This window comes from Myotis lucifugus, unplaced genomic scaffold (genome assembly GCF_000147115.1).
Source record: "Myotis lucifugus unplaced genomic scaffold, Myoluc2.0 scaffold_35, whole genome shotgun sequence".
Classification (NCBI taxonomy): Eukaryota; Metazoa; Chordata; class Mammalia; order Chiroptera; family Vespertilionidae; genus Myotis; species Myotis lucifugus.
In genome coordinates, this window is record NW_005871083.1 from 4,083,723 (window position 1) to 4,097,785 (window position 14,063).

The 14,063-nt window shown below is 50.5% G+C and overlaps 1 protein-coding gene across 1 annotated transcript in view; it reads right to left on the bottom strand.

Moving 5' to 3' along the window:
* CMIP (c-Maf inducing protein) overlaps window positions 1-14,063 on the bottom strand; it is a 229,431-nt gene that overhangs the window by 104,425 nt on the left and 110,943 nt on the right.

Consider the following 14,063-nt stretch of genomic DNA (forward strand, 5'->3'; position numbering starts at 1 on the left):
CATCATCTCAAGCAAGGAAAAGCCACATTACGGCCCCATGGGTCTTACTTCTCAGGGACACTGGCCACAGTGTGATTTCTGCCATGTCTATCGCAAGCATTTCTAAACCTTGTGTTATCAAAATGGAGGTATAAACGCTGCTTTTTCCACTTCAGCATCCCATTTATCCAATGGGCTCCAAAATCCCACCTCTCAGCAAGCCTGGCTGAGTTAGCACCTGAAGCCGGAAGGCTGGGTGTGAGGCGACACCATTCTCTACAAGTAGCTGTTCAGACCCAAACACAACCAAATCCCTTCTGGGAAAAAGATAGGAGCACACATAATGACATCATGACAAAGCACAGGAGGCCGGCAGGAGGAAGCAATGAAGTCTGAGTGTGAGCATGCCACTCGTTTATTCAGTGGATCACTTATTCACTCAACACTCACTCACTGGCAGTGCCCTGTCCTCTGTCCTCCAGTCTCTCATGGGGAATGGGGGACATGGTTGGCTCGAGACAAGGCGAAGGGCTGCAAGAGGAGTACTGGCTCTCTCCTGGGGATAAAGAAGAGAAACACTGATTCTGCTCAAAATGGGTTCTGGAAAAATGGGTAGGAATGTGCTGGGCCAGGGAAATGGAAAGGCATCCAGGGCAAGAGGAAAAACATGTTTGGGGAATGGTGGGAAGTGGGTGTGCACAGGGGAGAAGGTTGGGCGATGAGATCAGAGGGCTAGACTGGTTTGGGAAGAGCTGGGAAGGCCAAACTACAGGTGTGGGTTTTACCCTGTGGCTTTGGTCAGGCCGAGGGCAAGCTGGGATCTGGGCACAGGAAGAGGACGGGCGGGGTGCTCCTCCAGCCAGGGCCTTGCAAAGGAACTGCCAAAGTCCAGGGAAGAAGACTGAGAGGTGCTATGTCATGGGGCGACCACAAATTCTGTGGTTTGACTTCTCTGAAAACTGGGATGAATTTGTACTGAACATGCTACAACATGGATGAACCTCAAAAACATGCCAGACACAAAGGACTTCACATTGTCTGATTCCAATTACATGAAACATCCAGAATAGTTAAGTCCATAGGAACAGAAAGCAGATAGTGGGCTGGGGCACAGGGACAGGGAATGACTGTTAATGGGCATGGGGTGGTCCCTGGAGGTAATGAGAATATCTTGCAACTAGAGGTCACGGTTGTACAACTCTGTAAAAGTACTAAAGTATACTAATTGTAGACTTTAAAATGGCTAAGTCTCTATTAGGCGAATTTCATCTCAAAGAAAAAATTCAAAATAAATGTAATGAATTCTTTGGGGGAAAAGGAGACATCTGTAAAACTTTAGACAATAAAAAAAATAAAATAAATGTAATGAGTTCTGAGAATTTCACAGACTCGAGGACGATGGTAGATGGAGTGGCTGGCTTGAAGTGTCTGTTCTTCCTTAACCAGGGGCCGGGGCTATCAGAGATCACCCTCCCATGCAGTGTCCAGGCCCAACAAGACTCCACCACAGCCAGCAAATGGCAGCATCCCTTCCCTGGACAGGGCAGGAGAGAGGAACCAGTGTCTCAGGGGACTCCTTCAGAGGCCATTTCAAGAGCTAAAAATCATCTCCTGGCATCTGGTCATGTGTTGATAAATCAGATGATGGATGGATGATACTGGGCTGGTCTGTACAGAATGCAACGGTTTATTTCCAAGATCACTGGCCTCCCCTGTAGGATAAGCCATGCCATTGTGTGTTGCTGCAATCAATCGATGTCAACATGCTCTTAACACCCGATCTATGGCCTCATCAATTTCCATGGAAAACTCTATGACCACTTCAGGTAAAAACAGGGTCATTCTTCTGGCAGAGAGAAGGATGATTTTACATACACACACACACACACACACACACACACACACACACACACATCCTGGTACTCAGCTTGAAAAAAAAATAATCTAAAACCTGGATTAAGAGTCTGTTTCCTGAGCTTCAAAACTCACAGTTTATTCATTTATCAAATATTTATTGAGCGCTTCCTGTATACTATGAAAGGGCTCCCAGCGTGTTCTAGGTGTTGGGGACACGTCATCAAACAAAACAAAGCTCCTCTGCCTTCATGGAGGGCTTACACTCTGGTCACTGCCTGCTGGGCACCACTACCTTGATGCCCTCCAGGTTCCTCAGATCACCACCCCAGCTGAACCCACCTAATGGGTTCTCCCTGCTGTCTTCCCAAGTCTGGTTTGTGGCCACCACATTTACCAGTTGGCTGCACGCAGAGCCTCATTGTTTAGTCGTATTCAATAGCCTCAACCCCTGATTTCAGTTAGTCACTAGGGTCAGATCCAGTTGCTACTTGCCTCTTCAATGCACCCATGCTTTGCTACGCCCTCTGTTCTAGTTTCAATTCCTCTCATTTTCCTTCTAGAATATTGCAGAGGCCTCCTGTCGGGATTTCCTGCTTCCAGTCTTACTCTCTTCCCCTCTCTCTTAACCAAAACACTGCCATCAGAGTTTTCTTCCTGGAACACAACTCACTTGTCTAGTTCCTCTGCTCAATGACTGGATAGCCCTGCTTTGCCTTCAGAGGAAAATCAGGGCTTCCATGAGGGTACTAGAGGCTCTGGTCTTTTCCGGAGCCCATGTGGGAATGGTGCACCCTGAACTACCTGTGCAAAGACAGAGGGGAGAGAGGAGCTTGGGTCCAAAGAAGAAGTACCCCCCCACCCCCCCGTAAGCTTAAATTGGGGGTAACAGTGAAAAGAAGGGATGCTGAGACGATGGGCCTTCTCTGGGGACTCTACTGCTCCCCTCCATGTCTCTGACCCAACTGGCAAGCTCTCCTGACAACTTCCATTGAGTGCCCAACCCTCTCTCTGCCCAGAGACAAGTATTCCCAATGATTTATTTTTAAAAAGCAAAATTGGGCACTGATTGAGAAAGAATTCAGATTTAGCTCAGGACAGTTGCTCCACAAACAACAAGAATAGACTGGTGGCCGATCGCAGTCAGGGTCAAAGAACAGAGCCTCCTTTGCTGCCCGTCTGGGACCACAGCTGTATGAGAGGCCCACAGCCCGACCTCGGGGCCGCACTCGTGACATGGGGGGACATTCACACAGACATGAGGCCCAGGACTCTCCCAATGCTGCCCGCCGTCAGTGGGGAGACAAAAGGGCCAGGCAGCCCAGATGTTGGCAGGATCCCATTTGCAGCCCCAGCAACAATCCCCTCTTTCACTGCCTGGTCAGGCAGCCAAGGTCAGAGGCAATGCCAGCCAGAGCTTACCCTCTGAGAGCCAAGACCCTTTAGAAAAATTTTAATAATTTTAGATAGAAATGTCTCCTTTTTCCTTGCTTTAAACAGACCATTCAGAATATCTCTGCCTTTTTCTGGATGACACAATCATCATTCGGAGCATCCGTTACTGCACACTGCCACCATCAGGAGCTCCTGCGGCAGTGGCAAGCCACTGGCCCTGCAGGAATCGTCCCCAACGGCTGTGCATTTGTATCTTTACTTCCTTTCCATCATTTCCCTCTCTTTCCCTTCAGGCTGCCAGGCGTTCCTGCTCGCCAAGGAGAGCATGTCAGTCCAGGAAAGCCCCCTCCCTCTTCCTGATTCGCTGTTCCTAATTCCCTGGTCTTGGAAACCCAAGCAGCACACCTGCCAGGGCTGTGCCCGGGTGCAAATGAACAAAACCAGGGAGCTTAGTGTGTGGCAGCTGCCACCTCTCAGAACGCCTCCTCCTGGGGTTCTGGGCTGTTTGGGATCGGCTGGAAAGTGGCCTCGAAGTAAGTGGGGCGTCCTGTTTACCGGCAACAAGGTCCACCACGAGCAGAGGCCCCTACAACTGACAAGCACTCCCCTTGGAGGCCAGGGCAGGCCTTGGATTCTAAGAGGAACACTTTTTGGTCCCCAGCCCTCTGGCCCAGCCTGCCCTTCTCAAGCTCAGTCTGATAAGTGTCCTTATTTTTCATTATTATTTTTAATCCTCCCCCAAGGATATGTTTTATTGATTTTAAAGAGAGAGAGAGAGAGAGAGAGAGAGAGAGAGAGAGAGAGAGAGAGAGAGAGAAAGGAAAGGAGAGTGAGAGAGACAGAGAGATTTGAGAGAGAAACTGATCAGTTGCCTCCCCCCCGGCCCCGACCCCAAACCTGGGATCGAATTTGCAACCTAGGCATGTGCCCTGATCAGGAATCGAATCCACAACCTTTTGGTGTTTGGGACAACATTGCAACCAACTAAGTGACCTGGCCAGGGATGATAAGTGACTTTTCAAAGAATCGCCTTGGCCCCGTCAGGCTCACAGAGATGGGGCTGAGCTAGCAAGCTGGCAAACAAACGTCCAGGAAGGAACTCTGAGGGCACTGCGCCGAGTGCTCCACATACTCAACGTGGGGAACAGCCCCTCGGTTTCCAGGCCTCCGGGGATGAGGCAGAGAACTGGAGCGAAAGGCCCTGGGCTGTGGAGAGCAGATTCCCCGGGTTCAAACCCCAGCTATGCCACTTTGGAGCTGCTTGATGTGAGGCAAGTGGTTCCATCACTCTATGCCTCAGTTTCCCCATCTGTATCTACTTCAGGATGTTATTGTGAGGATTAAAGAAGACACTTCCTAAAAATGCTAAGCTCGGCAATTCCCCTGCTAGGTATTTAGGAAAAAAAAAATTGGAAACAGAGACTCAAACATAAATGTTCAGAGCAGCTTACTCACAGCCGTCAAAAGGTGGAAACAACCTAAACATCCATCGATAAGACACCAAATGTGGTCTAGCCATTCTCCAGCCATAAAAAGGAATGAGGCACTGACACACGCTATAACACAGACGAATCCTGAAGACATGCTGAGTAAAAGAAGCAGTCACAAAGACCACAGTGTAGAACTCCATCTGTATGAAGTGTCATGAATAGGTAACATCATTGGGACAGAGCACAGACTGGTGGACACGGACTAGCTGGAGGCAGGGGACAAGGGAAGATGAGGAGTGGCTGCTAATAGACACCAATTTCCTTTCAGGGTTGGTGAAAATGTTCCGGAACTAGAAAGAGGTGGTGGTTGCCCAAGATTGTGAATATATTAAATACCATTGAAATCTTCACTTAACATGGTTAATTTCTTATGTGAATTTTATCTGAATTTATGGCCAGTGTGCTCAATGGTTAGAGCGTTGGCCTGCACACCAAAGGTTGCAGGTTTGATTCCTGGTTAAGGGCACATACCTGGGTTGCACGTTCTATTCCCGGCTCCGATCGGGCACCTATGGGAGACAACCAATTGATGTATCTCTCTCACATCAATGTTCCTCTCTCTCTCCCCCTCCCTCCCATCCACTCTTTCTAGAGGAAAACTCAATGGAAAAAAATATCCTCAGGTGAGGATTAACAACAAAAGGCCTTAGCTCAGTACCCAGCACACAGACTCTGATGCCAGGAAACCTGGGCACCTCCCTTCGCTGAGCCCGATTCCTCATCTGTGCATGAATGGGTCCGATGATGGCCATGCCCTCATGGGGTTGCTGAGGTGATGAAATACATATGCTTAACACGATGTGTGGGGCGTGAGGTAAAAATTCTCAGTGCATGATGGTGAGGGTAGAGACGAGAACCCCCACCTGCTAGTGGGTCTGGACAGGTGGGAGGGGGTGGAGAGAGGTGCAGCAGCTGCAAAGACTGGGTGTGGGAGCTGAAAAAGCAGGTGCGTCTGGAGGCAGGTGAGGAGGCCCCTCCTGGGTCCCCACCCTTCCTTGATTTACAAGGATCCTAAGAAAAGGAACTCTTTGGAGCTCAGACACTGGTTCACTTCTACGGGAAACATCTGTTCCTCAGCAAGACACCCTGGGCACAGCTACGATAACTTAGGGCTCTGCAAACCTGTCGTATCTTTTTTCTTTTTTTTAAATGGCAAAACACTTTTTTCAAATGAAATCTTTGTTCAGAGTCCCAACAGAAAAAACCTAAGGCAGGTGCCACTCAGGGAGAAGTGGTGCTTAGGAGGGCCTGGGCCAAGACCCCCGACCTCTCCCTGCCCTGTTCTGGTTCAGGGACAATTTCCTTCCATCTTCCTCATGAGACCCGAGAACTGGCAGGTTTCTGCCGATTCCTCTAAGTAGGAGACTCCAGGTGAATCATTTTCACTAAGGGACAGAATTGCTTTTGAGTTAGAAACTGCCTTCCAACGAGTAGAGGGCTGCTGGGGGCAAGGAGCAGGGAAGGGGTCAGTGGGTGGCTCAAGTGAGCAGAGCGAGGTAGAGGGTGGATGGGAAGGTCTCTGGGCCTCTGAGAGCTGCCTGGTGGGCAAGGAGGCCCAGCCACTGCCCTCAGCTCGTTTGCCCTCCACCAGCCCTTCATCCTTGTTAAGAAGTGACCCTGCAATAGCCGTATGAGGCAGGTGGTACCATCCCCATTTCCCGGCAGAGAAAATGGAGGCACAGGGAGGAGAGAGTGCTTGCCCCATGGCCAGCTAGAATTCCTAGATAGGGAAAAACAGGCTCAGGAAAGGGATGTCGCTTTCCTGAGCTGATGGGGCTGAGCAAATCCGGAACAGTTGTCTACCAACTCTTAACCAAGAGCTCCTTCTACCCTATCCCACCATCAAGCACAGAGGAGAGAAAGACCCAGCTGCAGAGGTCAGCTGACACCAAGTGATGGGGCCTCGCAGGCCAGGGCAAGCGTGGATGACTCCAGGGCAGCTCGCCTCGGCCATCATCCCTCCCTGAGGACCAGTGGGGAGGGAGGTCTGGCTGGCATGCAATGGCACCTCCCTGCAGCCAGTGCAGGCAAGGAGCAGGTGTTGCTGCTTCCAGGTCATGGTCCCCAGGGATGACAACCAACCATGCCTGCACGCAGCCTTTTGTGACGTCTCCCACATGGGAAATCCCAAGGTGTCCACATCCAACTGGTCAGGAAAAATATCCTGAACATCAGCCCATCCATGAAGATTTCATACCTTCTGGGTTAAAGGGATCAGGAGAAGGAAGGGGGAAATCCACAAGATCTAATGTGGGTTCCAAGATGAGATCTTTTTTTGGACAAAAGAAGAAGGAAGAGAGGAAAGCAGGAAGGTAAGGAAGGAAGGAAGAAGGGGTAGACAAATACATTTGGAGAGCTGTCTCTCTTTTATTCCCCTCACTGAGGTTTACAATTCACAGTAATATATTAGAGGCACTGAAAAATCCTGCAACCAAGAAACCTACCTCTACCTTTTCTACATCTACATCACAGAACCGTTGGTTTTTGTCTTGTCATTGTGAGTGTTGTTCTTCCTTTTTGCTAGTATACCTATTAACAGAAAAACTCATTTTAGGAAATGGTAGGCTAAGACATTTCTGGCACCACCAGGAAGGCAGAGGCTGGAGATGAGTGTGGCAAGTTTCTTTATTTGGGAAGAAGGCCTTCTCCACTGCAAGGAAAGATCACTGCCTCACTGTCCCTCTTAAGGAATTCTGGCGACAGCACCTTAGTTCTTGGGAAAAGTCCGAATCCCTCAGGGTGGCATCGAGGCTCTCGGCAACTGGGTGCTGGGCTCCCTTTCAATCTCACCTCCTGCGGCTCTCCTCTCCCTTCACAGGGGAGGACTTGACTGGTCTCTTGGCACTCCAAGCTCAGGATCCACCGTGCCTCTCACATCCCTTCAGAAAAGGCCCTGGTAACAATCATCTAAGCTCACCAGGCAGGGGAAAGTTTTCAGAGAAGAAAAATCACACATTTATTTCCCAAAAGCGTACAAGAAAGAGGAGGTGTGGTGAAGGAGGGAGGACGGCACGGGAATGGTGAGTTCAGTGTCATGGTGCCCAGTTCACAAATGGAGAACAGAGGCTGATACTCGTCTCAGAATTCTCTGAAGCTGCCCTGGCCCATGAAGGGAACCCACAAGCTTGTTGTCAGGTTGGACTGAAGGCGCATGCTGCCTGCTATCTTGGTGCTCTGAAAAGAGTCCATCGAGTGGCTTCTCCTGCTCCTTCTCTGCACTCACGGAACTCTATAAACACTCTCGTTTTCTGAATAAAAGTTTATGGCCTGTTATTCCCAGCATGGGGGTGGAGCACTTAAAATAGTCCCCTCCTTTCCTTTCTGCAGACAGGCAGGCCCACGGCATTGTGTGGACTATGTGAAGGCTACTTGCTAAGGAAGACCCAGAACTCACAGGACTCAGAGCTGAGGTAGTCACTGAAGAGATGGGACCCAAGTAAGCTGTACCCACTGTGACAGAGTCCCCAGGGAGAGCAGGGAAAAGACCTTACCAGTGACGTCTTTCACTCTGAATGAAGTGGTGGTGGTGGTGGTGGTGGTTGAGAGTGGTGATGGTGATGGTGATGATGAGGTGATGATGGTGGTGATAATGATGGTGCTGATGATGGCAGTAGTGATGATGGCAGTGTTGGTGATGGTGACGGTGGTATGATGGTAGTGATAATGATGGTGGCAGTGGTGATAATGTGGTGGTGGTGATGATGGTAATGTGATGATGGTCATGGTGATGGTGGTCACAGCCTCAGTGGAGAACAGCCTCCACTGTGGCCAAGTGCTTCTTAAACTTCACCAAACTTAACCCCTGCTATGACCTTTCCATTTTACAGCTGAGAATGCCAAAGCCCAAAGGTACTGGGACATTTCAAAGCCCATGGCTAGTAAGTCATGGGAGTGGGATCCACAACTTGATCTGTTTAAATATACACCTGTGCTCTTACCCACTGTTCCACACTAGGCTTAGTTCACATGACTCTACAGCACACTGCACTGGCTATGACATCAGGCTCTGGTAACAGGCTGCTAGGGTTTGAATCCTGCCTCTGCCTCTCACTGGCTGTGTGTCCCTGAGCAAGTTACTGAACTTCTCTGTGCCTTTCTTTCCTCATCCAGAATGAGCCTAGTAATACTGCATTTCATCAATTCAAAGGTGCACAGTTCAACCTCTCTTACAGTTGATTAGGATAATAAACCTCTGGCCACATTCTCTTCTCTCTAGAGCAGTGGTTCCCAACCTTGGCTGCACATTAGAATCACCTGGGAATCATTTTAAAATCCTGATTTCTGGGCCTCATCCTCCGGAAATTCTGTTTCTTCCTTATGGGATGAGGCCACAACATTAGTAACAAAGAAACAGAATTTCTGGAGGATGAGGCCCAGAAATCAGGATTTTAAAACGATTCCCAGGTGATTCTAATGTGCAGCCAAGGTTGAGAACCACTGCTCTAGAGGCACATAAGAAAATGGAGTATCTTACAAGCAATGGGGTCTCAGATCTGATGAAAGACGGTAGGGTTGTTATGGAGACTAGGTGAGATAATATATACAGAGTGCTGAAAACAGCCCCAGGCATGAAGTAGGCTTTTATAAGCATTTCTTCTTATTTCAAAACATTTTAGAATTTAGCCAGTCCACAAAATTTATGCAAGTGTTCATTAAGGGATCAAAACGTTCAAACCTTGAACCAGACCCTGTGCCAGAAACACGCCCCTCCCCTGAGAGACCATTACAGACCTCTGCCCACACGCATCCCTGTGAGAACCCAGGCTCACATGGCTAGGAAGGGCCAGAGGCAGGGCTTCAGCTCAGAACTGCTAACTGCCTTCAACACGGCTCCAAACACGCTCTCATGCTGGCAGCAATTCAAGTATCCCAGGGGGGCAGGGAAGTAAAGGAGGGAGCAGGGTGGCATGTGCCGGCCCAGGCTGCAGCCTCCAGGGTGTCATCTCGGTGTTTACTCTGCACTAATGGATGAAGTCAGCCTCCGCGTGGGACCTTCCTTCCTGGGGCCCAGATCATCACTCTAGAGACCAGCTGGCTTGACTAGGGGAGAGTTTTCTGTTCCCGGCAGCCTTGCATCGCCCCTCTCTAAGCCTCCTAGAGTAGCTGGGCCAGCAATAGCTTTGGGTGAGGGCAAGGGAGTCAGTGCCAGGGTCAACTCAGTGCAAACTGGCTTCTCAGGAATGTTCTGAGCCTGGCACAGCTTCAGAGGTGGCCTGGAGATCCCCGTTCCATCACTGTACAACTTGGGCTCAACTGCCTAAATTTTCTGCGCCTGAGCTTCCTCTTCTATAAAATGGGATGATATAACAGGCCTCTCTATATCTTTGTTGTGAAGGTTAAATGAGATAATCAGGGTAAAATGTAAGTGCTCAGTGAGTCTTAGTTATTATACTAGAGAACCGGTGCATGAATTCGTGCAACAATGGGGAATTCGTGCAACAATGGGGTCCCTCAGCCTGGCCTGTGGGATTGGGCTGAAACTGGCTCTCCGACATCCCCCGAGGGGTTCTGGATTGTGAGAGGGCGCAGGCCTGGCAGAGGGACCCCACCAGTGCACGATCGGGGCAGGGGAGGGATGTGGGAAGTTAGCCAGCTAGGGAGGGACCGTGGGAGGGCTCCAGGGCGTGTCCGCCCATCTAGCTCAGTCCCAATCGGTGGGACCCCAGCAGTAAACTAACCTATCGGTCGAAGCATCTGCCCCCTGGTGGTCAGTGCATGTCATAGCGACTGGTCGACCAGTCGACTGTCTGCCCCCTGGTGGTCAGTGTACATCATAGCAAGAGGTTGAGCAGCCTTAGGATATCATTAGCATATTATGCTGATTGGTTGAACGGACAACCGGACAACCGGACACTTAGCATATTAGGCTTTTATTATATAGGATTATAAACAACTCTTCTCCAGTACATTCCAAAAGCAGCAGGATATGACTCTTTGAACTCCATAAAATGGGGACTATGAATATCCCTAAGGACAAAATGAGACAGAAATGGGAAAGATGCCAGAGATGACAACACCCTATACAATGTTCCTCCAGCAACCACTTAATGAGCACCTACTGTGTGCTGGGCCCTGGGGACAACCAGGGCACAACACAGTCCTTGACCACATAACCTCACTTTTGGTCCTTTCTAATACTCAGTATTGGTGACCTAAGCGCCACTGAAGTGTGACTGTTTACTCATGTGTCTGTCTCTCCCCTGGGTCTATGAACCCCTGAGAGCAGGGACGGTGACCTGTCCCCAGTGGTCACCCATGTACCCCTGGCACCAAGCACAGCCTCTGGCATATCAAACCCATTTGCAGATGGGAGAAAAAAAATGAGCAAAGGTGAGGGACTATTTCAGGTCAAAATCAAAGCCTCTTTCTTACAGAACCACCACAGTCTTTCCCTGCCCCTACATTTTAGTGACTGAGAGTTTCCCAATTTGTCCCATTCGAAAGTCTCCAGCGGCTTCGCAGTTTTTGCCAAACCACCACCTTTTCCTGATGGATTACGCAGACACCATGAGCCCAGGACAGGGCCCACCCAGTCCATCTGGGCCAGCAGTAGCTGGGGCCAAGCCTGGCAACCCCCCTCCAGGTCCTCCTGCTACCAGTGTGAAGACTCGGGAGCTAGGAAGGTTGTCGGGGCCAGGTGATGGGCAGCCTGGGATGGGACAGATGGTGGCAGGCTGGGGTGGAGAGGGTGTCGAGAGGGCAGCTGGCGGTCTGGACAAAGGGGTTGAGGGGTTACCAGAAGACCTGCAGACAAAGGAAGATTTGCAGCCTGCAGCAGGACGCTGAGCAGGGGAAGTAAGGCAGGTGGGCTCCCCGGGCTCTCGGCTGGGCAGCCCGGCGGTGTCAACCCTCTAGGCCAGCGGGGTCCGACTGACCTTTCTATGATGATAGAAATGTTTTCTATCTGCGCCATCCAATACACAGGCCCCATGTGGCTACTCAGCACTTGAAATGTAGCTATGACTGAGGAGCTGAATTTTTAAGTTCACTTAATTTTCATATAAAATAGCCACATGTGGCTAGTAACTACTGTACTGGACAGCACAGATGTAGACCCTAGAGGTCAAACCTAGGATGTGGAGGTGAAGCTGCAGCCAGGGAATTAGCAGAGAATGGAGGGAGAAGAAGAAAAGCATGTCAGGGCCCTGCTCTCAGACACATGGTCTCCTGTTTTCTCAAGAGGCTCAGAACACGGCTCGATTCACAACCCTGAACTCTGGGCCAAGCACTACATCAAGTGCTTTACTTACATTAACGCCCTTTAGCTGGCACAACCCCGAGGGAGGTGAGCACGATTAGAGTGCCAACTTTACAGAAGAAGAGACTGAGTTTGTGTTGCTTGAGGGGCACAGGATTTGAACTTGGGCCTGAGTATTTCAGAGCTTCGACCACTACCTTGTATTGCCCCAGTCTCTGCCCCCAGCACCACCATCAGAGTCACACACCCACTTCCGGGCGGGGCTGCCTGCCTGCCTCCCTCCTACAGCAGGAGGGGTGGGCAAGTTCCTGTCTATGCATCTGAAAAATGGGGTGCAGAGTAATTTGGGGCACAGGGCTGGGTGGTGAAGGCCTCTGGGGGTATCCACAGTCCCTCTCGAATAGCTCATTAGCTGCAGGAAAAGAAAGGCTTTGCCAAAACAGGAGAGAAATTTCATCCGCAATATGCTTCCTTCAACTTAAAGTGAATTTCTGATTCCTCATCTCCCCTCCGAGTCCTCACTCCTGCCAGGAGAAGAAAGCCTCGGCCTCCTGTTGGGTGTGGACTGCAGGTCTGTTTCTCTGACTTCTGGGAGCTGACCCCACTGAACCTCTTCATCTCCCTCCTCCCACTCCTGGAGCTCCCAAGCCACAAAGCTATTTTCGATAAAATTAACAAATATATTATTCTTGCTTAAAGAAACACACCCTCTTTTCAATTACGAAATCTGAGCCCTGGCATCCCCATTCAGCCGCCTAAGCCAACACTCAGATTCCTCACTGCTGCTTCCCCGCACCTGGGAGGAGGAAGTGGCAGGTGCAGCTTCCCAAAGAAAGCGCTTGCCCTGTGGCTTCATTCTGAATCCTGGCTGTTCTTAGGGAGCGAAAAGACACTTTTTTTTATTTCTCTTTACAGCTCTGACATAAGGACAAGAGGGCATTTCATTTTATTATTTCATATGCATTTTTTGACTCTTGAAACTTGGACGGGAGGTGGGGTCACTGGCCATGCTGGTTTGTCCAGGACTTGGGGCTTTCCAGAGAGAGAGCCTCCCGGTGCTGGAAGAGGGGAGTCCCAGGCAGATGAGGACAAGCTGGTCACCAACCTCCACCAATGGTGAGGCTGATTCTCCCAGCAGCATCTCACTTTCCGTGAAAAACCAGGTCGATTTCACAACCACCACCAGGGATCTTGGGCACCTCTGGCTGTGGGATTGTTAACCACCAGGCAAGCAAGGGCCACCAAGGAAGAAGTGTGGATCTGAAATCAGACAGAAGCGGGTTCGAGATACCAACCTGAACACTGTGCGCTGGCACCCTGAGCAAGTTTATTCTTGGAGCCTCAGTTTCCCTATCTTGCCTCAGTGGCAAGACTCCCCTCCCAAGGCTGTTGTGGGGAGAACAAAGAAGTAAAAATGCCTGCACACAGTAGGTGCTCAACCAGCACTGGCTCCTGCCTCTTCTTTGCTGCCACTATTAAAGGCCCTGAAGACCAAGCAACTGTTCTGAATAATCCCAAGAAAGAACTCAAAATGTCTTTTAATTAACATTCCACACTCTCACCCCACCCCATGAAACTTGTGGAGTGGGCGGGGGGGGGGGGGGGGTCTTCCAGGACTGGCCTCCCAAATCCCATCTTGAAATGGGGGTTCATCCCATGGCCCAACATCCACAGAAAGAGTGGATGGGGGCTGCGTGCTGCTCCAAGCAGGGTCAGGGCAGACACCACAGCCCAGTGAGAGGCCGATTTGATGGACAGAAATGGGAAGTTCAAATGGAGAGCTCAAGGTCTATGGAGCCTTGGGAAGAACATGCAATAAAGCCCCGGGCAGAGGAGGAGAACTGGCCCAAGGACTGGCCAGAGCACTACATCAAAGTGTCCTGGGCTGGTGCCCAGGGTCAGGGCCAAGGACGTCCTGGTGAGTGAGTCCACCAAGGGTCTGATGGTGGAATGCTCTTCCCAACACCCTTCCTCCCACAAGATGAAGGCTGAGGGGGACTGGGGCGCAGAGTACCAGAGAAGAGGTCTTCTAAGTTCAGGTGCACCTGCTGGCACAAGAAGAGGCTGGGGATTTTCCTGGGCATCGAGGGATGGCTCAAGCTCGGGAGGCACTCCTGGCTTTGGGGGGAGAGGCGGGTGCAGGGCTG